The following is a 27506-nucleotide window of genomic DNA, read 5'->3' as shown; positions in this document are numbered from 1 at the left end:
ACTGTTAACCCACCCAATAAGTCAAAATTTACCTTAAATTTTCCATTTTTAATGTGCTGCAAACTAGGTATGAACTGAAGGTGGCGTATTAATACGGAATGTGAGGTGGTCATAGGTGTGAGTATATCGGGGATTTTACAACGGCTCAGAACGCGGCTCAGCCAATCAGATTTTAGGACCGGAACTATTCATTTTATAAACCCTGTTTTACAGTATGATGCTCTGACTGTTAGTACAGAGATTAAAACAGAAAGAAGTTTTACAGTTTAATAAACTTATCGAGTCCTGATGCACACAGATGTACCAGAAATAAAGTCTGTTCTAGTCTAAATGTAGAACAATCTACATGTTCCAAATTCAGACCTTCTTTGGTATTAAAAAGAGCATTTACGCTTGTATTACTTACATGAGTTTAAGACATTTGTACTGTAGAAATTCGGAGTAATGTGATGACAAACTTGTGTAAAACGTTGTTTCGGTTCTGTATACATTACATTTTAAAGTCCTGTTATACAAGCAAATCAATTTGTTATGAAATTACACTATTTTGTACTCATATGAGTTTCTAAATGAATTTTTACTGTAGGAATGTGAAATAATAGAATGGCAAACTAATATAAAGTGTCTTTGATTCTGTATAGACCACTTTTTAAAGTCTAGTAAAATAATCAAATCACTATATTCTTTAGGATCACTTACTCTTGTGCTCATTAAATGGCTTTTATAAATTTTTATTGCAGGATGATGAAGTAATGGGATGGCAAACTTATTTAAAAAATTGTGCATTTTCAGTGAGAGTCTACCAGAGGTGAGCACACCAGCAGTGCTAAAATGCAGAATTAATAACATTGATGACAGTCTTCATACTGGAAAGGTAAAGTGCATGCTGTCTGGAGAGAAAAGACTGCAGGTCTTGAAGAACTCTGTGAGGGTAAAAAAAACTGTGGCGTGCCACAGAGGAATACAAGATAATGGCACTCGCTGACCCAGAGCCTAACCACCTACCAATCCTGAGTACATTATGAAAAGCCAAACAAGAGAGATGGGATAAAGAGGTAGGACACAAACACCCTATCCTTTCCCTTCATCTGATAAGACCTTTTTTTTTTTTTTGCTATTATTGGACCCCCTCTCAACTACTAGTCTACAAAACACTAGTAAAGACTCAAGGTTCAAGTGTAAGTTTTGATGCTACAGGTACAGTAGTCAAAAGGCTCACCAGACAGAAACATCAGGACATATATTTCCATATCAAGGAGTTCTGTCCTCACATGGAGATACTTCAGTTCACATCCCAGTGGTGCAAATTCTGGCTGCGTCCTGAGTACGTACTAGATTGGAGGAAGTATGCACCGCTCGGCCAGTAAAGAAGTACGTAGTTTCAGTACATTAGTATGCAGTATGCTCACAACACCCGTATGTACTACGTCCGCCATCTTACCAACGTCAAGTGATGACGTAAGGACGTGATGACGTAATATCACCATAGTTCATAGCTCATCTGCCAAAATGTCGGGTATTTATCGTCTTTATTTGCGCCACTAACTGATTAATCTATAGTCATGTATCCCGACTCCACACTGAGATGGCAGAGAGTAGTAAATCACAGAAGAGAACTAGGAAAGTTATTGATTTTTTACCTCAGAAATAATGTAAGTACTGCCAACCTCTTTAGCAACAGTATACTACATTACCATGATTAGATTAATACAATGAAAATAAATGACAAAATGATAGATCTGACACATATTAATAATTACAGTAGAATAATTTTTCGAAAATCGTCTGTGCACGACATTGTACACAGAATGAGTAGGGCTGTCAGAGGGCTCGTCAGGAGGATCATCACCCTACCAACTGGTGATGAACTAGAGTGTGTAGGATCCGAATGTTTTAGAGTGGCAGTTGGCGCTACTGATGGGTGCCACATTCTAATAAAACCCCCATCTGCCAATGCACAGTGCTACCTAAACAGGAAGCTGTTCCACTCGATTCAGCTTCAAACCATCTGTGACCACCAGGGGAAGTTCAGAGACATTTTTGTTGGTTACCCTGGGTCGATTCATGATGCAAGGGTACTAAAGAACAGCCCTGTGTATAAAAAGGGCTTATACCCACCTGCAGGATGATACATTCTTGGGGATGGGGGTTATCCCTGCATTAATACACCCATCCGGCTCCTGACCCCCTATCGAGAGCCTGTGCAGAACCCTGTACAGGCTCGTTTTAACAGCAAACTGTCCAAGGCCAGGAATGTGGTGAAAAGGGCTTTTGGAATGATTAAGACAATCATTTTCTTTAAAGCCCTTGAGGTGAGACCTGTCTTCGCCCCGGCGGTTGTTGCATGCGGTGCGGTGCTCCACAACCTCTGTATAGCTCATGGAGACATTATTGAGCCACAATTAACAGAGGTACATGTTGACCAACCAGAGCCTGTAATAAATGACATTACATCAGGTGAAGATGCAAGAAAGCATCTAGCTGCAGCTGTCACAGCACCACAGCACAGCATACCAGCTCTTTATGAGCATGATTATATTTAGAAAAATGTTTTGTTAATAGGTTCATGTTGTTTGTTTTTACGTTTTGTTCTACAGTTCTTGATTGTCTCTTGACATTAACAGTTTATGCATTATTTAAAAGTAAAACTTTAAAATATTTTTTTAATTACAATTTTTCCAGTTTTTCTATTTTTAATTAAGGTTAAATGAAAAAGAAAATTCTTTATGTCCATTATTTGCCAAAACATTTTCTTTCTCACAACATACAATAATACTACAACACTTTTTGATTTTCAACTATTTATTTTTTCATTAGAATCTCTAGGATTTTAATAAACCTTTCCTCTCTCTCTCTTGCCTCCCTATCTCTCCTTTCCTCCCTCATTCTTGCTTCCTGGTCTCTCCTCTCCTCTCTCTCTCGCTTTTCCTCTCTCTGGCGCGCCTCTTGCTCTCTCTTCTCCTCTCGATCTATTCTTTCCTTTTCTATTCTTTCCTCTCTCTCCTCAGCCTCTCTCCATCTTCTCTCCTCGTTCTCTGCTGCTTCTATCTCCCTCTCATTTTCCCTTTCTTCCATCTCCCTCAGATACTCAACTAAATCTTTCTCCCCTCGTCTCTTTTTGGCTGGGGTTTCCATGCTTCTCGAGGATGATGAAGCTTCAGCAGCATCCTGGCCAGATGAGGAAATAAGGGTCTCTGGGCTAATTGATGGTCTCCCACCTGTTGCCTCATCCATATCCGCATACCATTTCCAAGATGCTGCTGTTGCTTCACCACCCTCTTTACTTACCCCAGTAGGTGGACACTTAAGTTCCTACAAGATTCATAAACACAGTACAAGGACCTTAACTTGTATTACAAATCTTTTCTGATATTTTTACTGAAGATCTTACCAACAAACGGAGCTTACTTTGTATTTTTGTTTGAGGTTCTCCCACTTCTTCTTCACATAAGTGGGAGTCACCTTCCCCTGCATTCGGTTCTCCAACACAAAGCCTCTACAATATAATGCACATAACAGTTATTAATGTATATAACATACACTGCTTCAAAAAAAGTTTAGCCATTAAAAGTTTTTAATGCTTTGAAAAAATTTGCAAAACTTGAATACTAAAACTTGTCTTTATACCACCCTTTGTAATTAATATTATGCATAAGATGTAACACAAATTTTGTTACGTCAAACAAACAGTTACTTACTCAAACCCTCGAACCCCTGCATTCCGTTTTCCAGTGAAGAGGGCCTGGTTGGCCACTCTGCACCGGATAAGATTTTTAGTGTCTTCATCAGACCCTGCAATATCAAACATTAGTTTTAAAAGGGATTTTTAATGTGATTGTGTAGCAACATTACAACAATCATGAATATTTAGCCTCAACAACCCCAAAGCTAGATATATCTACCTTCCTAAAGATAGTTTAGGATAGCCCATCACTAGCATTACAGATCAAATTAAATTAATGTATAGATAGATCATTTATTACAGCAGCTCAATATATATTAATGCAAAGTATTATAGTAAGCAAGTATTAAAGTATGCAAGTATTCAAATTTGCAAGTATTAAAATACAAAAGTATTAAGTACACATGGAATGTTGTACAACACTATGTAGTTAAATACATTGAATAAAAAGTAGTATATCGCTTTTATTGTCCTACCAGAATGACAACATTTGAAGCCCAGGTCAATAGGACCTGCTAGTTAGAGAAAGCTCACTTGTTTGTTAGTTTAAGTCCAAAAGGGGGTGCGGCCCGTATGGGGATCGAACCCACGACCTTGGCGTTATTAGCACCACGCTCTAACCAACTGAGCTAACCGGCCGATGTCAGGTCATACACCCACATACCCGATTCTACACTGACAGCCCTTCAGTTATGGAGCTGCCACACAGAAACGATGGAGAGCTTTACTGTTGTTGAGCAGAACAGATCTTCATGTGAGATGTGAAATGAAGCCAGAATTAAAGATGGTAGAAGAACAGGGTGGTATTCTTACTTTCAGTTATTAAATTACTCAGGTTAGAAAGTCCTGATATGCAGCACATGCTCACCTGACTCTCTCTCAGCCATGCTACCTTTAATCATTAAAGAGGGTGTGGCCCGTACGGGGATCGAACCAGCAACCTTGGCGTTATTAGCACCACGCTCTAACCAACTGAGCTAACCGGCCAGTTCATCTGTTCTCTGTTTAGATCTTTGTACATAATTCTACACTAACCCCATTCAACCAGCAGCACAAAAACCATTTGAGATTCTGCACACTTTCAGTGAAGATCTGCAGAAATTAGCTGAAATAAACTGAATTTGTTTGTTATTGCACCAGAAATGCAGCAGTTTCATGTTATTTTAATGATCCGAGATCTCAGTCCTACTTCAGACATCTCTGTCTAGTCATTTCTTATGTTCAGACTTTCTTAATACACATCTAAGAGGTTTTGTGGGTTCTTATATGTGTGAACCATCTAAACTATACTGTATTGTGGTACATTCATTCAGCCTTCATCAGTTTATCTCTGCTCATTCAGCCTACAGCAGTTTAGACCCGCCCACTTAACCACCAATTTGCCTCCACAGTGAGCCTGTATAGAGAGAGAGATTTTCTTTTTACAACGTGCAAATAAACAAATTACTTTAAAAAAAACAAAAACAATTTTGTACAGGAAACAAATATAACAGTAACATAAAAAAGTAGAGTGCAAATCATTCCCGATTAAAGTGCGTAATGCTTTTCTACAACACAATGTTTTTACATTATTTTACCATGTTATGTCCTTATGTTGTCAAAATATAAACAAAGTCTACTTTGGTCAACTTTTTTTGCTGAACAAAAACTGTAATAATGCATTGAAAACAAAACAAGACAGTAAAGATAAAGTCATATATCCACCATAAACCAAATATTTACAAATATCTTCTTCCCAAGATGATGCAAAATAAATCCAAAAAAAGTTGACCAAAGTAGACTTTGTAGGGTTCAAAGCTTATACGCCTTACCGGGAGTCCACTTCAACTGAATCAGAGTTATTCCGTATAATGCAGTCCTTATCCATACCCTTAGTTAGTCCTTATTAAAGTTGAATGTCCTTTTTTAAAATCCATCAGTTAATAATGTGTAGTTGATTCCCGAATAAACTCCTTTTCTACAGAAGTAGCAATATTAATGCATTAGCAATGTAAATATACAAAGGAAATTAGCATATAGCATTAGCATCTACCTTCCATAATATTTCCAAAAAGAGAAATTATCCCAAGAATAATGATAATCAAAACGCAGTTTGCAGTACAGTAATCCCTCGCTATATCGCGCTTCGACTTTTGCGGCTTCACTCTATCGCGGATTTTATTTGCAAGCATGTCTAAATATAAATCACGGATTCTTCGCTGGTTTGTGGATTTCTGCAGACAAGGGGTGTGTTCGAAAAGCTAGTGAGCTCTCTACATAGACGCATTTTACGTCATCCTGTGCGCGCTCCCGATTAGGAGGCTGTTCCAAATCTTAGATGCCTTAATATCCTCACTTCTTAACATTTCAACGTTATTTTCACTCAAGAATGAGTGAGCATCCGACGCTGCCTTAGTGATCAAGGCAATCCCAGAATTCATTGCGGGTCAGGCGCTCTTCTCTCACAGAAAAATAAACATGGCTGACTGTGCGGACAAACGAATGGAGTTCTTTTCAAACGTAAATAAAATATTACTGATTTTTAACTTGTATAAACTTGTACCAAGTGTTTTTATTTGCAAGTTCGGGCTTGTCAGGAAATGTAACCGTTATCGTTACATGAAGGGAGATGTTATATTGATGTTAGCATGCTGTGCTACCTCAATCCATTGGTTTTAATGACAAGATGCTAAATGCTAAACCCGATGGAATCGGGTTATAAAAATAACCATATAAACACATGGTTTTTACTTCGCGGATTTTCACCTTTCGCGGAGGGTTCTGGAATGCAACCCCCGCGATCGAGGAGGGATTACTGTACTTACATCTAGGCATAAAACATCAAAGTTTCCTAGGAAAGGACTCTTTAAATCTTCAAAAAGATGAAAAATGCAAAGCAGCACACCAAGTAGCAAACCGCTTTTGCTTCCATCAGGAAAATGCTGTGTCTACTTCTTTTCACAAAAGAAAACATGGGTAATTCCCTCTCTATTGCCCCCTAAGGGAGACCATGGGAACTGACCAAATGTAACTCTATGGTGTTAGCCACCATGCCTGTTACAGTATTATACTGTTTATTAGCCTGACTTAAGCAAGTCATGTGACCCTGACAGCTGTGCATGTGTCTCTGTGGCGCAATCGGTTAGCGCGTTCGGCTGTTAACCGAAAGGTTGGTGGTTCGAGCCCACCCAGGGACGAGTGCCTTTTATTGCACAACCATGTCTGATGATCAGACGATTAAACCTTAGTGTATATTATCTCATATAGAAATATGCTTTACATTTGCTTGATGGTAATAACTCTTAGTGAAGTCTTAATGAACAGTTAAAACATCAATTCAGGTTTAGTTCAATTGGGGAAAAATATTAACAGTAGCTCAACACGTACAAATCCTACAATCATTCCACAAAGTTCACAAACATGATTCAATGAGTGAAAACTTGAGGTTTGGAGCCCCTCTGGTGTGCAGGCTGGTACTGTGTATCAGCACTACTTACTGTGTGCAGGACCTGAGTCGTATCTGCTCCAGTCACTGGTTGGCGGCATTTAGCTCAGTCAAGAACTTTAAGAAATATATAGTTTAGATAGTTCACACATATAAGAACCCACAAAACCTCTTAGATGTGTATTATTAAAGTCAGTTTCAGCTGCTTAAACAGGGACAGTGTAGATTTATGTACAAAGATCTAAAGAGCATTGATGAACTGGCTGGTTAGCTCAGTTGTTTAGAGTGTGGTGCTAATAATGCCAAGGTCATGGGTTTGATCCCTGTACGAGCCACACCCTCTTTTGGACATAAACTAACAAACAAGTAATCCTTCTCTAACTAGCAGGTCCTATTGACCTGGACTTCAAACGTTGTCTCTGACAAGTGTGAGATCTTTTTAATGCCCTTCTCATTCAGGTCAGAAACATGCCATTATTTCAATCTGCCAAACTTAATTGCCCTGCTGTAAATGGTTTAATGTGCACACTGCTGCTACTGGCTTGTTTTTCTTTTCTACAATGTAAGTTCACACCTTCAAGTTCATGTTATTTGAGATCTCTACATAGATTTCTTCCTCATGTGCATAAAGACGCAGTTTAGTTTGAGTCGATTCACTAAGTTGATAGTACTCAGCAATGAGCCGTTAGAAGCTGAAGGAGTCGATTCTTTTTGATGAAGTCAACATTTTATATGTTATACAAAATACTTAAAAGAGTCGGATCACTATCGTTAGCTGTCATTTAAAAATTAATCGCAGGTCAATACAGAGACAAACCATCTCATCTAATACAAAATAGAATCAAATAATGTATAACAGTTTAATGATGCACCATACATACAGTGAAGCAAAACACAAAACCTCTAAACTTGTAAAAAGCTTCACTTAAATAATAATAAAATGTCAAAAATACATCAAATCACCTAAATATTATCTACATAACACATACAGCAAAAACATGTGAATGTGGAAGCATGTGTGTGTATTGTGTATGTGTGTGTATTGTGTGTGTGCATGTTTATGAATATTAACAGAATTGATACGTATGTTAGACATGCATACACTGTAAAACATTTCACGTTGGTTAAACTCAGAAACTTAAGTTCACCTGCTGCCTTAAAAAGCTGAGTAAACTCAACTTGATGAAAACCGTTGTAACAACTCAAGAAGTTAAGTTAAAACGTTTTTTAACTAATGATTATTCATTGTTTCAACTTGATGCACCGAGTCAAAATAACTTACTATGTTTATTTTATTCATTTCAGAAAATGAGCTATCTAGTCAAATAAACATACAATTCCTCACTATTATAACACACACTTTTAAGTTAATAAAACTTCAGCTATATTCACATAACTTATTGTCTAAAGTTAACAGTGCTTATGTTTGTAATTTCTAGACTTGACTAAGAAATGTTTCCCAGTTTCTTTAAACTTTACAATGAATGAACTTACAACTTTTGTTTTTAAATAACATTTATTTAAACAACAAATATTTCATAAGTTTTCACCTTGGCTCTTGGTACATCTTTTAAAAAGGCAATGTGTACCCAAAATAAAAACAATGCCACTTTTGAACACATTTATTGCAAACAGGTTCCATAAATGTTGTTTAGGAATAAATGTGCTCTTTGTAGTGATGTAGTATTCTTCCTTGGCCATTTCCACTTCATAAGAGGGGCCTTCAGAACTCTGCAGAGAGAAAAAACAAGACTGCTGAATTGTGTTCTCAAAAATGTATGTGAATAAAATTATTATCTGGATAGGGAGATATTTAGCTCTCTTCATTCATCCCTACACAGGTCAATTTAACTCAATTACAACTTTAAAAAGAAAATACAAATTATTTAACACAGCAGATCAACACAGTGTAATAACGCACAAAATAAGTCGTTATTTACCTTTGAAAGTGGATGGCTAACGAATTAGCTAGCTAGTTAACATAATCTTTACCACTATTAGCTTACCTGAGCACGCATGCAGACGTTTCGTTCAAAGGCAAACCAAAGTTTAGTTCGCCACAGTTAACGTTCCGTTAAACGCATTACAGCACAAAACAAAACATCTGCCATGGACCCAAGTGGTGTAGTAGCTAACCGTTAACCTAATGTTAAGCGTTCATGGCCTCGGCAAACATATCGAAACAAGTAAATCCGTCAGTTCTGTCACATTCAATGATCGGCGTACACAATTTCACTTTTTATCACACAGGTTTTAAACTTTGATAAACTCACCTGCTTCCCGCCATTGACGCTTTCAGTAGAAAACGCTCCAACTTGCCAAACTCCACTCGGTGTATCAATCCGCACTCAATTTGTCTCAAACTGTAGTCCAGAGTCAGGTGCATCCCTCTGCCGCTGAAAGTAGTCCACTATTGCATAACGTGTGTTATTCTTGTTTTTTATCAGTCTTAATATTAATGGCTTTCCGTCTGTGAAAAATATTGGTTAGCCCCATGCTCCCATGGTTTTAACATTTCAAAAAATATTATTGTTCTGTCTAACTCAAAAATGGTGCCCACCTATAGGAATCGCCCACTCTTTCCCCTTTTCTTTTTTTAACTGATAACTTACAGACTTAAGTTAAATGAACATTGACAACATAGAAAAACTCACAAGTAGTCAAGACAACTGATTATTTTACGTTAGATTTTCTGAAAACGTATTAACCTGAGTTCAATATCCAAAACTTGTCATGACAATTGGAGTTGAAAAGAAGTAATGAGTTCACATAACTTATTGACGCTGAAATGTTTTACAGTGTAGATACGTGAAGTGATGTAGACACACATAACTCCTCAGCAATAATAATGATACACTATGTGGCCAAAATTATTTGGACACCTTACCATGAGCTTGTTGGATCTCATTTCAAAAACAAACAGTATTAAAATCAAGTGACTTCTGTGTGATCATTAGTGACTTGTGATCTCCTGAACAGGTGCACAAACATCAAATCATCTGCTTCAGAGCGACAAGGAGGGACGGGCCAACTGCGTCCTGAACTTAGTGCAATTTTCCAACAGTGGAACGTTTTGTTGTGATTTTGATACTTGGGTGGCAAAGTTTAACTAGAATTACTTTTATTTAGTGTTTAAAACTTCTAAATTACCTCAGTTTTGTCAATTGATTTCAGTCAATTATATCAATCACATAAGTTTAAATCACTTGAGATGTAAAAGTAAAGTCTGAAGTTGAATATTTTTGCATTATTTACTCAGCAAATGGCGAATCATTACGTTTAGTTTTTGTGGTGTCAGGGTTCCATGGTGTAATGGTTAGTACTCTGGACTCTGAATCCAGTGATCTGAGTTCAAATCTTGGTGGGACCTTACTGCTTTTATTTGGGGCCCAGTGTGAGGTCCAAGATTGAGAAACATTAGCAGTTTCAGGATGGTAGCATTCAGCACATGTGCAGTACAACAGAGCATCACAACTGCTTGTGCTAGTTTAGAGTCACCTAAAATTACATGTTAATTTCCATCCATTCATCCAGCTTGAATATCATAATAGCACTAGTAGTGTTATAGTGTTCCACATGTGACTGCTCCATCCCAAAATATAATCACAAATCATTGTTTACAGCGCCATCTAACAGCCAACTTGCTCTTAAATGACTAATTATTCACTTTTTGGCTTTATTTACTCAGCAAATGGCAAGTTTCATTTGGGAGCCGGTGTGAGTTCCAAGGTTTAGAAACTTTAGCAGTTTCAGGATGGTAGCGTTCAGCGCATGCGCAAGTACAACAGAGCGCTTGTGGGGTGTAGACCACGATTACTTGTGCTAGTTGTGTCGACCAAGCAGATCACCATTCAGGAAGGTACATCAGTGCCAAAATACGAGCCAGTTTGTTCAGTAAAACTTTATAAGCCAACAGCAGCGAATAAACTTAAGAGTCACCTTAGATTACATGTTAACTTCCATCTATCCATCCAGCTTAAATACCATAAACACTACATAAAAACATGTGGAGCTATTCTTACTACAGTAAAACACACTGAACTGACTTTTAAAGTGAAGTTCGAAATGTTGTACAGAGATCGTTCCCATCTAGTGGTGCTAGATAAATTACAGCTTGTTGCTTGGGTACAGATTTGTGACATTATTATTAAATTGTTGTTGTTGTGTGTGTTGTTATTTTTAACTGTTCATGTTTTTAAATGTAAAACCATAAACAGCACCGTCTATAAATAAATGAATCTTGTGCTTCCACTTGAGATTTTTGTTTACGTGAACAATGTCTGAAATTTGATGAGCTTGATTAGTTTGTAATATGTGTTAAGATGATGAATGAACCTAAACACTTGCTTTTAAATTTTAGGCTTTTAATTATTCATTTATTTATTTGTTTATTTTAGTTTCATTACAACGTGACACCAGCAAGATAATCAAGCTAAAAAAAACTTCTGTCCCAGGTGTTTGGGTTATTTTAACTTGTTGGGTTGTGCAATTTAACCATTGTTTTTTACCCAATGCTGGGTTGATTTTACCATGAATTTTACCATGATACATACTACTACTAATTCTACTACTACTACTACTAATAATAATAATAATATAATAATAATAAACAGCACAAAGATGTTTTTGAGGTTTTTTCTTTTCAATATTTAGTATTAATAAAAATAAATATTTAAATACAAAAATGTATCTGGATACACAAAAAAAACTAATTAGGAAAATGTAAACAAAATCTGACAGTTAATAATTAATATATTATTTACATTGTTAAAAATACTGCATTTCTTTGATTGCAGCCACATATTATTTGTAGCGACTGTAATGAGATTAAGCATAAATACATTTAAGAAAATACAGCATTAAAGCATAATCTCATTAAAATAGGCCACAATTTAACACTATAATACAATATAATTTATTAATGTCTGAATTACATTAACTAATTATTTAATAAACTGTGATTAAACAAAAATATAAAATACATCTAACATACATCTTAAACTGCTCTTCTTCACATGTTAAATTCCTCCTCTGTTGAATAAATCAGGGCCCCTGAAACCCGTATAACTGAAGATTTACCAGGGAGCTGGTACACTACCTGCTGTAATGATTCCCAAGCTGAGGACACTGTTTGGGAAAGTGTAAATCAAAGCAATAAAAAGCTCTAAAGCAAACATCTACTGCTTGGATAAGAGACGCTGCTGTACAGGACTGTAATAAACTGAGAAAATGTTCAAGTCCAAACTCTAATACCAACAGGAAGAGCTTCCTCTGTTCCTACTGCTGCACTCAACCATGTTGGATCCAGACTGTTATAACATAAACATTTCATTCTCATGTTTCCTCTCCTTGTTTCTTGGTCTCCAGAAGACACTTCAGAACAGCAGGAGTTGGAGCTTCATCTCTGTAACCAGACTCAGTTGCAGAACTCTTTAATTTCTGCAGGTTTTGTAGATAAAGAACTCTTGGAAGCATCGATTTGTTCTTCTGCTCTCAGAGGTCGTCTTTTCAGCTCACTGTGCACAACAACATCTACTTCAACTGGACAGTCAATCACAAAATGTTCAGTCTAATGACTTTAACCTTGTGGAAACTCTAGAAATGTAAAACTGTAATATGGGTGAACAAGTCGAACACTTTTTGTAATAACATTTATCCACTGCAGACCCTTTAAGTGATTTTTTGTTGTTGATTGCTCCAGTGTGGAATGAAAAAGAATGATGGTGATGCTGGAAGTCACTGGGTAAAGAATTCCTCGTTACTCTCATAACTCACATCATCCTCATCCTGAACATCTTTTACTTCCTGCAGCTTCTCCTGCAACTGAATCCTAACAAAACGTAACATAAACTTTAATATGAAATCAACCACTCGTAGTCACCATGTACTGACAGTGTTTACAGTGTACTTTGTAGTGGTTGTTGTGTTAGGAAACATTGCAGAATTTCTTCTTAGCAAAGAAACCCTTTTATACCCTGGTTATTTATTATATTTATATAAGGATTATAATGTTTAGTTATCATCCTTATTTAATCTGTTTAATTTGGTTATTTTATTGGACTTCAAAAACTGGTCAATACATAATTGAATAAACACTTTATATAAGTTTACCATCCCGTTACTTCATAATCCTACAGTAAAATACTTAAACGCTTCAAAAATATGATGAATTCATATAATTTATTTTGCTTATTTCATGGAGTTTAAAAACAGAAGATGTGGTATTATGAGTAAGTAGGACACTTATTTAAATATAGTGGATTTAACTGAAAGCAGGTTTCTTTATTTTTTTAATACCAAAGAAGGTCTGAATTTGGAACATGTAGATTGTTCTACATTTAGACTAGAACAGACTTTATTTCTAGTACATCTGTGTGCATCAGGACTCGATAAGTTTATTAAACTGTAAAAAAACTTCTTTCTGTTTTAATCTCTGTACTAAGTCAGAGCGTCGTACCGTAAAACAAGGTTTAGAAGCGCACTAAAACTTTTAGTGTAGACAATGTGATCAGTACCGTAAAACAAGGTTTAGAAGCGCACTAAAACTTTTAGTGTAGACAATGTGATCAGTACCGTAAAACAGGGTTTAAAAGCGCACTAAAACTTTTAGTGTAGACAATGTGATCAGTACCGTAAAACAGGGTTTAAAAGCGCACTAAAACTTTTAGTGTAGACAATGTGATCAGTACCCTAAAACAGGATTTAAATGCGCACTAAAACTTTTAGTGTAGACCAGGGGTGTCAAACTCATTTTCACCAAGGGCCACATTAGCATTATGGTGGCCCTCAAACGGCCAATTGTAACGTATCCTGCTGTGATTGCAGTCTGTTGTTTTTCTTGGAGGCTGAATTCTGCATTTATATTGTCCTCCTTTACCACAGACACGGCCTCATAACACAAGAGATGCACCGGTTTCTCTTCCTGAAGCACAAACTTGTTTTCACTTTCATTACATTTCCTCCTTCTGCTTAATTTTCTTACTTATCAGGGCTCTAGAGTGCGACCAATTTGGTCGCACATGCGACCTAATTTCTCAATGGTGCGACTAAAAAAAATCTCAGGTCGCACCGGTGCGACCAGGCGTCCGAGGGAAAAAAAAAACAACAGACACACATTAGGCCAATATCATGGTCTAAACCAATCAGAGATAGTGAAGGGCGGGACAATATTGTAGCGGCGATATGTAAACAACATTCAGCTCAGCCAATCAGAATGCAGCACCAGGTTTATACACGTGCGTTCGGACGTTCTGCCGTAAGTTTAGTTTTGTATATGAGACTCGCCGGATGTCCCCAGAATGGAAGTTCGGGTTCTGGAGCTCGGCGGTGTAAAGTGTTGTAACGCTCACTTAAGTCCTGACTAAACAGTTAAAGTGACTCTACCCTGTCGTGTGCCTTTATTCCCACACCTCCACCACCGCACAGCAAAAGACCCGCAGCATCCCCACCGGACAGCGGCTAGGTGAGCCGACCCTCTACAGTAGCAAGGGGCTAATGCTAGCGGTAAAGTGCCGCGATAGTGAAAGTAAAAACACGACAATATTTTCGTTAAGTAAAATATAAAAATAACTAAAAGACCAAAATATATTACAATACATGTAGTCAAAATACGCAGTGAGTGCACCGCAAGCGATTTTGGGAATCTGTGTAAAAGATCCAGTAAAGCCGATAATATAATGCACTTTATTTAAGATTACACTCTAACACACACACAAACATATACAGTACATATAATTTTAAATATACACACACATACATAAATAGATATACACACATACATACACATTTACTCTATTATTTTTATAATTTTTATAAGTGTGCTATAATTAGTCTGTAATACTATAATTAACTGTATTAACTGTATAATTACTACAGTATATTAACTGTAAAGAGCATGGGAAGACAGTGGCCGGCAATAGTATATTTGTGACTGGTTCTAATACATTTCGAATTGAAAGGCTGAAAAAGCCCAATGCATCTATAAAACACATTACATGCCGCGATAAATGCACTGCCCAAGTGTCCCCTCTCCCCACTGCCCTTCATTGTCAGGCAGCAGCAAACAGATCATCAGACGAGGCCATGTTGACCAGATTGTTAGTTATTTCCAAGTCAATATTGCCTGTATGGACAGTGATTAAAAAAAAAAAAAAAAAAGTGAACCTGTAAAACTGCGGTGTTAAATGCGATGCGGTCGAAAATTTGGGTGCACCTAACTTTTGTGCTGGTGCACCTAAGAAAAAAAGCAACCAGTGCAAAACGTTAGTCTAGAGCCCTGCTTATCTTCTTGCACATTTTGGGATTGTGTAAATATTTCTTAACATCATCTACTGGTGGGCTGTGTCACTTTACATGTAACAAAATTAGGCATTTTGAGAGATGCAGTTTGTTTAGGATTTTACAGTGTATTTTTAAGACAATCATTCTCCCCTTACTAATAGTTTATCCCCCTTTCTCAGCTAGACAGACAGACACACAGACAGACAGACAGCTCCCTTCAGAATACAGTCGGTTTATTTGCTCGCCAGCTGTGTGATACACTGTGTGCATCAAAATAAAGTAAACATACAAACAATAAAAACAATAAAGAACTTAATACAGTAAAAGCACACAGCTGTAGTCAAGTGTTACATCTGTTACACGTGTTACACTACTTACAGACGGTGCTTCTGTATTATACTGCAAGATAATTATCTGTATTTATTTATTATTGTTTACATTACTGACTACACTACCCCGCGTTCTTTTGCCGTAAAAGTCACATGGCTTCTAGCGAAGGTTAAAGTTAGTTGCCATGACTACGATGTCACGTTGTCTCTTAAAGTCGCAGGACTCCCATTACACTAGTACGGTCTCTGTAATGACTCAACCCATCACAACAATCGTACAGTCGTTAAACCTCTCGCGGGCCACATAAAATGACATGGCGGGCCGGATGTGGCCCGCGGGCCATGAGTTTGACACCCCTGGTCTGACCGATGAGCTGTCTGTTCTGACATGCTGCTTAAGCCCGGCTAGCTCAGTCGGTAGCGCGTGAGACTCTTAATCTCAGGGTCGTGGGTTCGAGCCTCACGTTGGGTGAGTATCTTCATTTAACGTCTATGGAAACCAAAAGGACGTTCTTCAACTTTGGACAGCCGGTCTCTGGTGACTTATCAGGTGGATATTTGTGCTTGTAGGACTGTTGTTTACTGGATGTTTTTCAGTTACTTATTTTCACTATTCTGTGGGACTACACATTGTTGTTGTGTCTCATGTTCGGTTGATCAACATTAAGTTTGGCAAATTGAAATAATGGCATGTTTCTGACTTGAATGAGAGGGGCTTTAAAAAGATCTCACACTTGCTGAGACAACGTTTGAAGCCCAGGTTAACAGGACCTGCTAGTTAGAGAAGGATCACTTGTTTTTTTAGTTTAAGTCCAAAAGTGGGTATGGCCCATACGGTGATCGAACCCACAACCTTGGTGTTATTAGCACCACGCTCTAACCAACTGAGCTAACCGGCCAATGTTCAAGGGCAGGTCATATACCCAAATACCCGATTCTACACTGACAGCCCTTCAGTTATGGAGCTGCCACACAGAAACGATGGAGAGCTTTACTGTTGTTGAGCAGAACAGATCTTCGTGTGAGATGACTGAGGTTCATGTATTTTTCTTTTAAGAATAAATAAAAGCTGATGCTTTTAACCTCATACTTTCCTAATACTTTTATTCTACACGGTCTAAATTTCTTTTAGTCTTCTGCCATGTGCAGTGCAAGAATTCACTAAATTACACAGCAGTTCTCTTTTTATTTATTTATTTTTGCCATTGACAGAATTGATTGTAAGCATTTATAAAGATCATGCCACGTTCATTAGGTGAAATAAAGCCAGAATTAAAGATGGCAGAAGAACAGGGTGGTATTCTTACTTTCAGTGATTAAATTACTCAGGTTAGAAAGTCCTGATATGCAGCACATGCTCACCTGACTCTCTCTCAGACGTGCTACCTTTAATTGTTAAGTTGGGTGTGGACCGTACAGGGATCAAACCCACAACCTTGGTGTTATTAGCACCACGCTCTAACCAACTGAGCTAACTGGCCAGTACACCTAGTCTCTACAATAATTCTACACTAACTCCATTCAACCAGCTACATGGCAGCACAAAAACCATTTGAGATTCTGCACACTTACAGTGAAGATCTGTAAAAATGAGCAGCTCCTAAACTGAATCCATGTTTAGCTGGATGAAGAACCAATTAATCTGAAGACGTCACTCACTAACCGTCCCACTCACTCAGCTCACTCACTTTCATAGACTCATTTACACACATTTAGTCGACACTTTTATACAAAACATCGCTTTCAACACTGTGAGCACTGATACAGTTCCTCTCCAGTGTGAATGCGCTGGTGTTTTTTCAGATCACTCTGTCCAGTAAAGCTCTTCTCACACTGTGAGCACTGATACGGTTTCTCTCCAGTGTGAATGCGCTGGTGGAGTTTAAGATTACCCTGTATATTAAAACTCTTTCCACACTGTGAGCACTGATATGGTTTTTCTCCAGTGTGAATGCGCTGGTGTACTTTAAGATTACCCTGTATATTAAAACTCTTTCCACACTGTGAGCACTGATACGGTTTCTCCCCAGTGTGAATGCGCTGGTGTTTTTTTAAATGACTCTGACAATAAAAATTCTTCTCACACTGTGAGCACTGATACGGTTTCTCTCCAGTGTGAATGCGCTGGTGTATTTTGAGATGACTCTGTGTAATAAAACTCTTCCCACACTGTGAGCAATGATACGGTTTCTCTCCAGTGTGAATGCGCTGGTGTATTTTGAGATGACTCTGTGTAATAAAACTCTTCCCACACTGTGAGCAATGATACGGTTTCTCTCCAGTGTGAATGCGCTGGTGTATTTTGAGATGACTCTGTGTAATAAAACTCTTCCCACACTGTGAGCACTGATATGGTTTCTCTCCAGTGTGAATGCGCTGGTGTATTTTAAGAGCACTCTTATGATTAAAACTCTTTTCACACTGTGAGCACTGATACGGTTTCTCTCCTATGTGAATGCGCTGGTGTATTTTGAGAGCACTCTGGAATCTGAAGCTCTTCCCACACTGTGAGCAGACGTTTCCTTCTTCCTGTGTGGGACTGAGGGAGGTGTTAATGCTGACAGTACCAGAGGACGTTTGCTGATTACTGGAGCTTCTGGTGGGCGTCAGATCCTCATGTTCAGTCTTAATCTTCACCAGAGTCTCATATTTATCATGGTTGCAGCTCTTGATGTGATTGTGGAGCTGATTTTGGGTTGTAGAGGAACGTGGACACGAGGAGCAGCAGAAATCCTTGTTCAGTTCTGAAGCAGAAAATAATCAAATACATTTATAACATTATAAATAATCAAATACATTTATAACATTATAAATAATCAAATACATTTATAACATTATAAATAATCAAATACATTTATAACATTATAAATAATCAAATACATTTATAACATTATAAATAATCAAATACATTTATAACATTATAAATAATCAAATACATTTATAACATAAATAATAAATACATTTATAACATTATAAATAATCAAATACATTTATAACATTATAAATAATCAAATACATTTATAACATTAAGAATAATAAATACATTTATAACATTATAAATAACCAAATACATTTATAACATTATGAATAATAAATACATTTATAACATTATAAATAATAAATACATTTATAACATTATAAATAATCAAATACATTTATAACATTATGAATAATAAATACATTTATAACATTATAAATATTAAATACATTTATAACATTATAAATAACCAAATACATTTATATTATTATAAATAATCAAATACATTTATAACATTATAAATAATCAAATACATTTATAACATTATGAATAATAAATACATTTATAACATTATAAATAATAAATACATTTATAACATTATAAATAATCAAATACATTTATAACATAAATATAAATACATTTATAACATTATAAATAATCAAATACATTTATAACATTATAAATAATCAAATACATTTATAACATTATAAATAATCAAATACATTTATAACATTATAAATAATCAAATACATTTATAACATTATAAATAATCAAATACATTTATAACATTATAAATAATCAAATACATTTATAACATAAATAATAAATACATTTATAACATTATAAATAATCAAATACATTTATAACATTATAAATAATCAAATACATTTATAACATTATGAATAATAAATACATTTATAACATTATAAATAACCAAATACATTTATAACATTATGAATAATAAATACATTTATAACATTATAAATAATAAATACATTTATAACATTATAAATAATCAAATACATTTATAACATTATGAATAATAAATACATTTATAACATTATAAATAATAAATACATTTATAACATTGTAAATAACCAAATACATTTATAACATTATGAATAATAAATACATTTATAACAATATAAATAATAAATACATTTATAACATTATAAATAACCAAATACATTTATAACATTATGAATAATAAATACATTTATAACAATATAAATAATAAATACATTTATAACATTATAAATAATCAAATACATTTATAACATTATGAATAATAAATACATTTATAACATTATAAATAATCAAATACATTTATAACATTATGAATAATAAATACATTTATAACATTATAAATAACCAAATACATTTATAACATTATGAATAATAAATACATTTATAACAATATAAATAATAAATACATTTATAACATTATAAATAATCAAATACATTTATAACATTATGAATAATAAATACATTTATAACATTATAAATAATAAATACATTTATAACATTATAAATAATCAAATACATTTATAACATTATAAATAATCATATACATTTATAACATTATAAATAATCAAATACATTTATAACATTATGAATAATAAATACATTTATAACATTATAAATAATAAATACATTTATAACATTATAAATAATCAAATACATTTATAACATTATAAATAATCAAATACATTTATAACATTATAAATAATCAAATACATTTATAACATTATAAATAATCAAATACATTTATAACATTATAAATAATCAAATACATTTATAACATTATAAATAATCAAATACATTTATAACATAAATAATAAATACATTTATAACATTATAAATAATCAAATACATTTATAACATTATAAATAATCAAATACATTTATAACATTATGAATAATAAATACATTTATAACATTATAAATAACCAAATACATTTATAACATTATGAATAATAAATACATTTATAACATTATAAATAATAAATACATTTATAACATTATAAATAATCAAATACATTTATAACATTATGAATAATAAATACATTTATAACATTATAAATAATAAATACATTTATAACATTGTAAATAACCAAATACATTTATATCATTATAAATAATCAAATACATTTATAACATTATAAATAATCATATACATTTATAACATTATAAATAATCAAATACATTTATAACATTATGAATAATAAATACATTTATAACATTATAAATAATAAATACATTTATAACATTATAAATAATCAAATACATTTATAACATTATGAATAATAAATACATTTATAACATTATAAATAATAAAATACATTTATAACATTATAAATAATCAAATACATTTATAACATTATAAATAATCAAATACATTTATAACATTATAAATAATCAAATACATTTATAACATTATAAATAATCAAATACATTTATAACATTATGAATAATAAATACATTTATAACATTATAAATAATCAAATACATTTATAACATTATAAATAATCATATACATTTATAACATTATAAATAATCAAATACATTTATAACATTATGAATAATAAATACATTTATAACATTATAAATAATCAAATACATTTATAACATTATGAATAATAAATACATTTATAACATTATAAATAATAAATACATTTATAACATTATAAATAATAAATACATTTATAACATTATAAATAATCAAATACATTTATAACATTATAAATAATCATATACATTTATAACATTATGAATAATAAATACATTTATAACATTATAAATAATAAATACATTTATAACATTATAAATAATCATATACATTTATAACATTATAAATAATCAAATACATTTATAACATTATGAATAATAAATACATTTATAACATTATAAATAATCAAATACATTTATAACATTATAAATAATCAAATACATTTATACCATTATAAATAATCAAATACATTTATAACATTATAAATAATCAAATACATTTATAACATTATAAATAATCAAATACATTTATAACATAAATAATAAATACATTTATAACATTATAAATAATCAAATACATTTATAACATTATAAATAATAAATACATTTATAACATTATAAATAATCAAATACATTTATAACATTATAAATAATCAAATACATTTATAACATTATAAATAATCAAATACATTTATAACATTATAAATAATCAAATACATTTATAACATTATAAATAATCAAATACATTTATAACATTATAAATAATCAAATACATTTATAACATAAATAATAAATACATTTATAACATTATAAATAATCAAATACATTTATAACATTATAAATAATCAAATACATTTATAACATTATGAATAATAAATACATTTATAACATTATAAATAACCAAATACATTTATAACATTATGAATAATAAATACATTTATAACATTATAAATAATAAATACATTTATAACATTATAAATAATCAAATACATTTATAACATTATGAATAATAAATACATTTATAACATTATAAATAATAAATACATTTATAACATTGTAAATAACCAAATACATTTATATCATTATAAATAATCAAATACATTTATAACATTATAAATAATCATATACATTTATAACATTATAAATAATCAAATACATTTATAACATTATGAATAATAAATACATTTATAACATTATAAATAATAAATACATTTATAACATTATAAATAATCAAATACATTTATAACATTATGAATAATAAATACATTTATAACATTATAAATAATCAAATACATTTATAACATTATAAATAATCAAATACATTTATAACATTATAAATAATCAAATACATTTATAACATTATAAATAATCAAATACATTTATAACATTATAAATAATCAAATACATTTATAACATTATGAATAATAAATACATTTATAACATTATAAATAATCAAATACATTTATAACATTATAAATAATCATATACATTTATAACATTATAAATAATCAAATACATTTATAACATAAATAATAAATACATTTATAACATTATAAATAATCAAATACATTTATAACATTATAAATAATCAAATACATTTATAACATTATGAATAATAAATACATTTATAACATTATAAATAACCAAATACATTTATAACATTATGAATAATAAATACATTTATAACATTATAAATAATAAATACATTTATAACATTATAAATAATCAAATACATTTATAACATTATGAATAATAAATACATTTATAACATTATAAATAATAAATACATTTATAACATTGTAAATAACCAAATACATTTATATCATTATAAATAATCAAATACATTTATAACATTATAAATAATCATATACATTTATAACATTATAAATAATCAAATACATTTATAACATTATGAATAATAAATACATTTATAACATTATAAATAATAAATACATTTATAACATTATAAATAATCAAATACATTTATAACATTATGAATAATAAATACATTTATAACATTATAAATAATAAAATACATTTATAACATTATAAATAATCAAATACATTTATAACATTATAAATAATCAAATACATTTATAACATTATAAATAATCAAATACATTTATAACATTATAAATAATCAAATACATTTATAACATTATGAATAATAAATACATTTATAACATTATAAATAATCAAATACATTTATAACATTATAAATAATCATATACATTTATAACATTATAAATAATCAAATACATTTATAACATTATGAATAATAAATACATTTATAACATTATAAATAATCAAATACATTTATAACATTATGAATAATAAATACATTTATAACATTATAAATAATAAATACATTTATAACATTATAAATAATAAATACATTTATAACATTATAAATAATCAAATACATTTATAACATTATAAATAATCATATACATTTATAACATTATGAATAATAAATACATTTATAACATTATAAATAATAAATACATTTATAACATTATAAATAATCATATACATTTATAACATTATAAATAATCAAATACATTTATAACATTATGAATAATAAATACATTTATAACATTATAAATAATCAAATACATTTATAACATTATAAATAATCAAATACATTTATACCATTATAAATAATCAAATACATTTATAACATTATAAATAATCAAATACATTTATAACATTATAAATAATCAAATACATTTATAACATAAATAATAAATACATTTATAACATTATAAATAATCAAATACATTTATAACATTATAAATAATAAATACATTTATAACATTATAAATAATCAAATACATTTATAACATTATAAATAATCAAATACATTTATAACATTATAAATAATCAAATACATTTATAACATTATAAATAATCAAATACATTTATAACATTATAAATAATCAAATACATTTATAACATTATAAATAATCAAATACATTTATAACATAAATAATAAATACATTTATAACATTATAAATAATCAAATACATTTATAACATTATAAATAATCAAATACATTTATAACATTATGAATAATAAATACATTTATAACATTATAAATAACCAAATACATTTATAACATTATGAATAATAAATACATTTATAACATTATAAATAATAAATACATTTATAACATTATAAATAATCAAATACATTTATAACATTATGAATAATAAATACATTTATAACATTATAAATAATAAATACATTTATAACATTGTAAATAACCAAATACATTTATATCATTATAAATAATCAAATACATTTATAACATTATAAATAATCATATACATTTATAACATTATAAATAATCAAATACATTTATAACATTATGAATAATAAATACATTTATAACATTATAAATAATAAATACATTTATAACATTATAAATAATCAAATACATTTATAACATTATGAATAATAAATACATTTATAACATTATAAATAATCAAATACATTTATAACATTATAAATAATCAAATACATTTATAACATTATAAATAATCAAATACATTTATAACATTATAAATAATCAAATACATTTATAACATTATAAATAATCAAATACATTTATAACATTATGAATAATAAATACATTTATAACATTATAAATAATCAAATACATTTATAACATTATAAATAATCATATACATTTATAACATTATAAATAATCAAATACATTTATAACATTATGAATAATAAATACATTTATAACATTATAAATAATCAAATACATTTATAACATTATGAAAAATAAATACATTTATAACATTATAAATAATAAATACATTTATAACATTATAAATAATAAATACATTTATAACATTATAAATAATCAAATACATTTATAACATTATGAATAATAAATACATTTATAACATTATAAATAATAAATACATTTATAACATTATAAATAATCAAATACATTTATAACATTATAAATAATCAAATACATTTATAACATTATGAATAATAAATACATTTATAACATTATAAATAATAAATACATTTATAACATTATAAATAATCAAATACATTTATAACATTATGAATAATAAATACATTTATAACATTATAAATAACCAAATACATTTATAACATTATGAATAATAAATACATTTATAACATTATAAATAACCAAATACATTTATAACATTATGAATAATAAATACATTTATAACATTATAAATAATAAATACATTTATAACATTATAAATAATCAAATACATTTATAACATTATGAATAATAAATACATTTATAACATTATAAATAATAAATACATTTATAACATTGTAAATAACCAAATACATTTATATCATTATAAATAATCAAATACATTTATAACATTATAAATAATCATATACATTTATAACATTATAAATAATCAAATACATTTATAACATTATGAATAATAAATACATTTATAACATTATAAATAATAAATACATTTATAACATTATAAATAATCAAATACATTTATAACATTATGAATAATAAATACATTTATAACATTATAAATAATCAAATACATTTATAACATTATAAATAATCAAATACATTTATAACATTATGAATAATAAATACATTTATAACATTATAAATAATCAAATACATTTATAACATTATAAATAATCATATACATTTATAACATTATAAATAATCAAATACATTTATAACATTATGAATAATAAATACATTTATAACATTATAAATAATCAAATACATTTATAACATTATGAATAATAAATACATTTATAACATTATAAATAATAAATACATTTATAACATTATAAATAATAAATACATTTATAACATTATAAATAATCAAATACATTTATAACATTATGAATAATAAATACATTTATAACATTATAAATAATAAATACATTTATAACATTATAAATAATCATATACATTTATAACATTATAAATAATCAAATACATTTATAACATTATGAATAATAAATACATTTATAACATTATGAATAATAAATACATTTATAACATTATAAATAATCATATACATTTATAACATTATAAATAATCAAATACATTTATAACATTATAAATAATCAAACACATGTATAACATTATAAATAATCAAATACATTTATAACATTATAAATAATCAAATACATTTATAACATTATAAATAATCAAATACATTTATAACATTATAAATAATCATATACATTTATAACATTATGAATAATAAATACATTTATAACATTATAAATAATCAAATACATTTATAACATTATAAATAATCAAATACATTTATAACATTATAAATAATCAAATACATTTATAACATTATAAATAATCAAATACATTTATAACATTATAAATAATCAAATACATTTATAACATTATGAATAATCAAATACATTTATAACATTATGAATAATAAATACATTTATAATATTATAAATAATTAATACATTTATAACATTATAAATAATCAAATACATTTATAACATTATAAATAATCAAATACATTTATAACATTATAAATAATCAAATACATTTATAACATTATAAATAATCAAATACATTTATAACATTATAAATAATCAAATACATTTATAACATTATAAATAATAAATACATTTATAACATTATAAATAATAAATACATTTATAACATTATAAATAATAAATACATTTATAACAATATAAATAATCAAATACATTTATAACATTATAAATAATCAAATACATTTATAACATTATAAATAATCAAATACATTTATAACATTATAATTAATCAAATACATTTATAACATTATAAATAATCAAATACATTTATAACATTATAAATAATCAAATACATTTATAACATTATAATTAATCAAATACATTTATAACATTATAAATAATCAAATACATTTATAACATCAATAATAAATACATTTATAACATTATAAATAATAAATACATTTATAACATTATAAATAATCAAATACATTTATAACATTATAAATAATCATATACATTTATAACATTATGAATAATAAATACATTTATAACATTATAAATAATCAAATACATTTATAACATTATGAATAATAAATACATTTATAACATTATAAATAATCAAATACATTTATAACATTATAAATAATCAAATACATTTATAACATTATAAATAATCAAATACATTTATAACATTATAAATAATCAAATACATTTATAACATTATGAATAATCAAATACATTTATAACTTTATGAATAATAAATACATTTATAACATTATAAATAATAAATACATTTATAACATTATAAATAATCATATACATTTATAACATTATAAATAATCAAATACATTTATAACATTATAAATAATCAAATACATTTATAACATTATAAATAATCAAATACATTTATAACATTATAAATAATCAAATACATTTATAACATTATAAATAATAAATACATTTATAACATTATAAATAATAAATACATTTATAACATTATAAATAATCA

The 27506-nt window shown here is 28.9% G+C and overlaps 2 non-coding genes and 1 pseudogene across 2 annotated transcripts; 1 reads left to right on the top strand and 2 right to left on the bottom strand.

Moving 5' to 3' along the window:
* Positions 1-18391, bottom strand: part of LOC134326300 (zinc finger protein 850-like) — a 150301-nt pseudogene extending 131910 nt beyond the window's left edge.
* Positions 4248-4321, bottom strand: trnai-aau (transfer RNA isoleucine (anticodon AAU)). The gene has a single exon. It is a non-coding gene; the product is annotated as a tRNA-Ile (tRNA).
* trnan-guu (transfer RNA asparagine (anticodon GUU)) lies at positions 6785-6858 on the top strand. The gene has a single exon. It is a non-coding gene; the product is annotated as a tRNA-Asn (tRNA).
* Positions 18392-27506: the final 9115 nt, after the last annotated feature.

Source organism: Trichomycterus rosablanca, chromosome 14 (assembly GCF_030014385.1).
Source record: "Trichomycterus rosablanca isolate fTriRos1 chromosome 14, fTriRos1.hap1, whole genome shotgun sequence".
Classification (NCBI taxonomy): Eukaryota; Metazoa; Chordata; class Actinopteri; order Siluriformes; family Trichomycteridae; genus Trichomycterus; species Trichomycterus rosablanca.
Note: the sequence above shows the minus strand (reverse complement) of the source record. Positions and strands in the feature narration are given on the sequence as shown.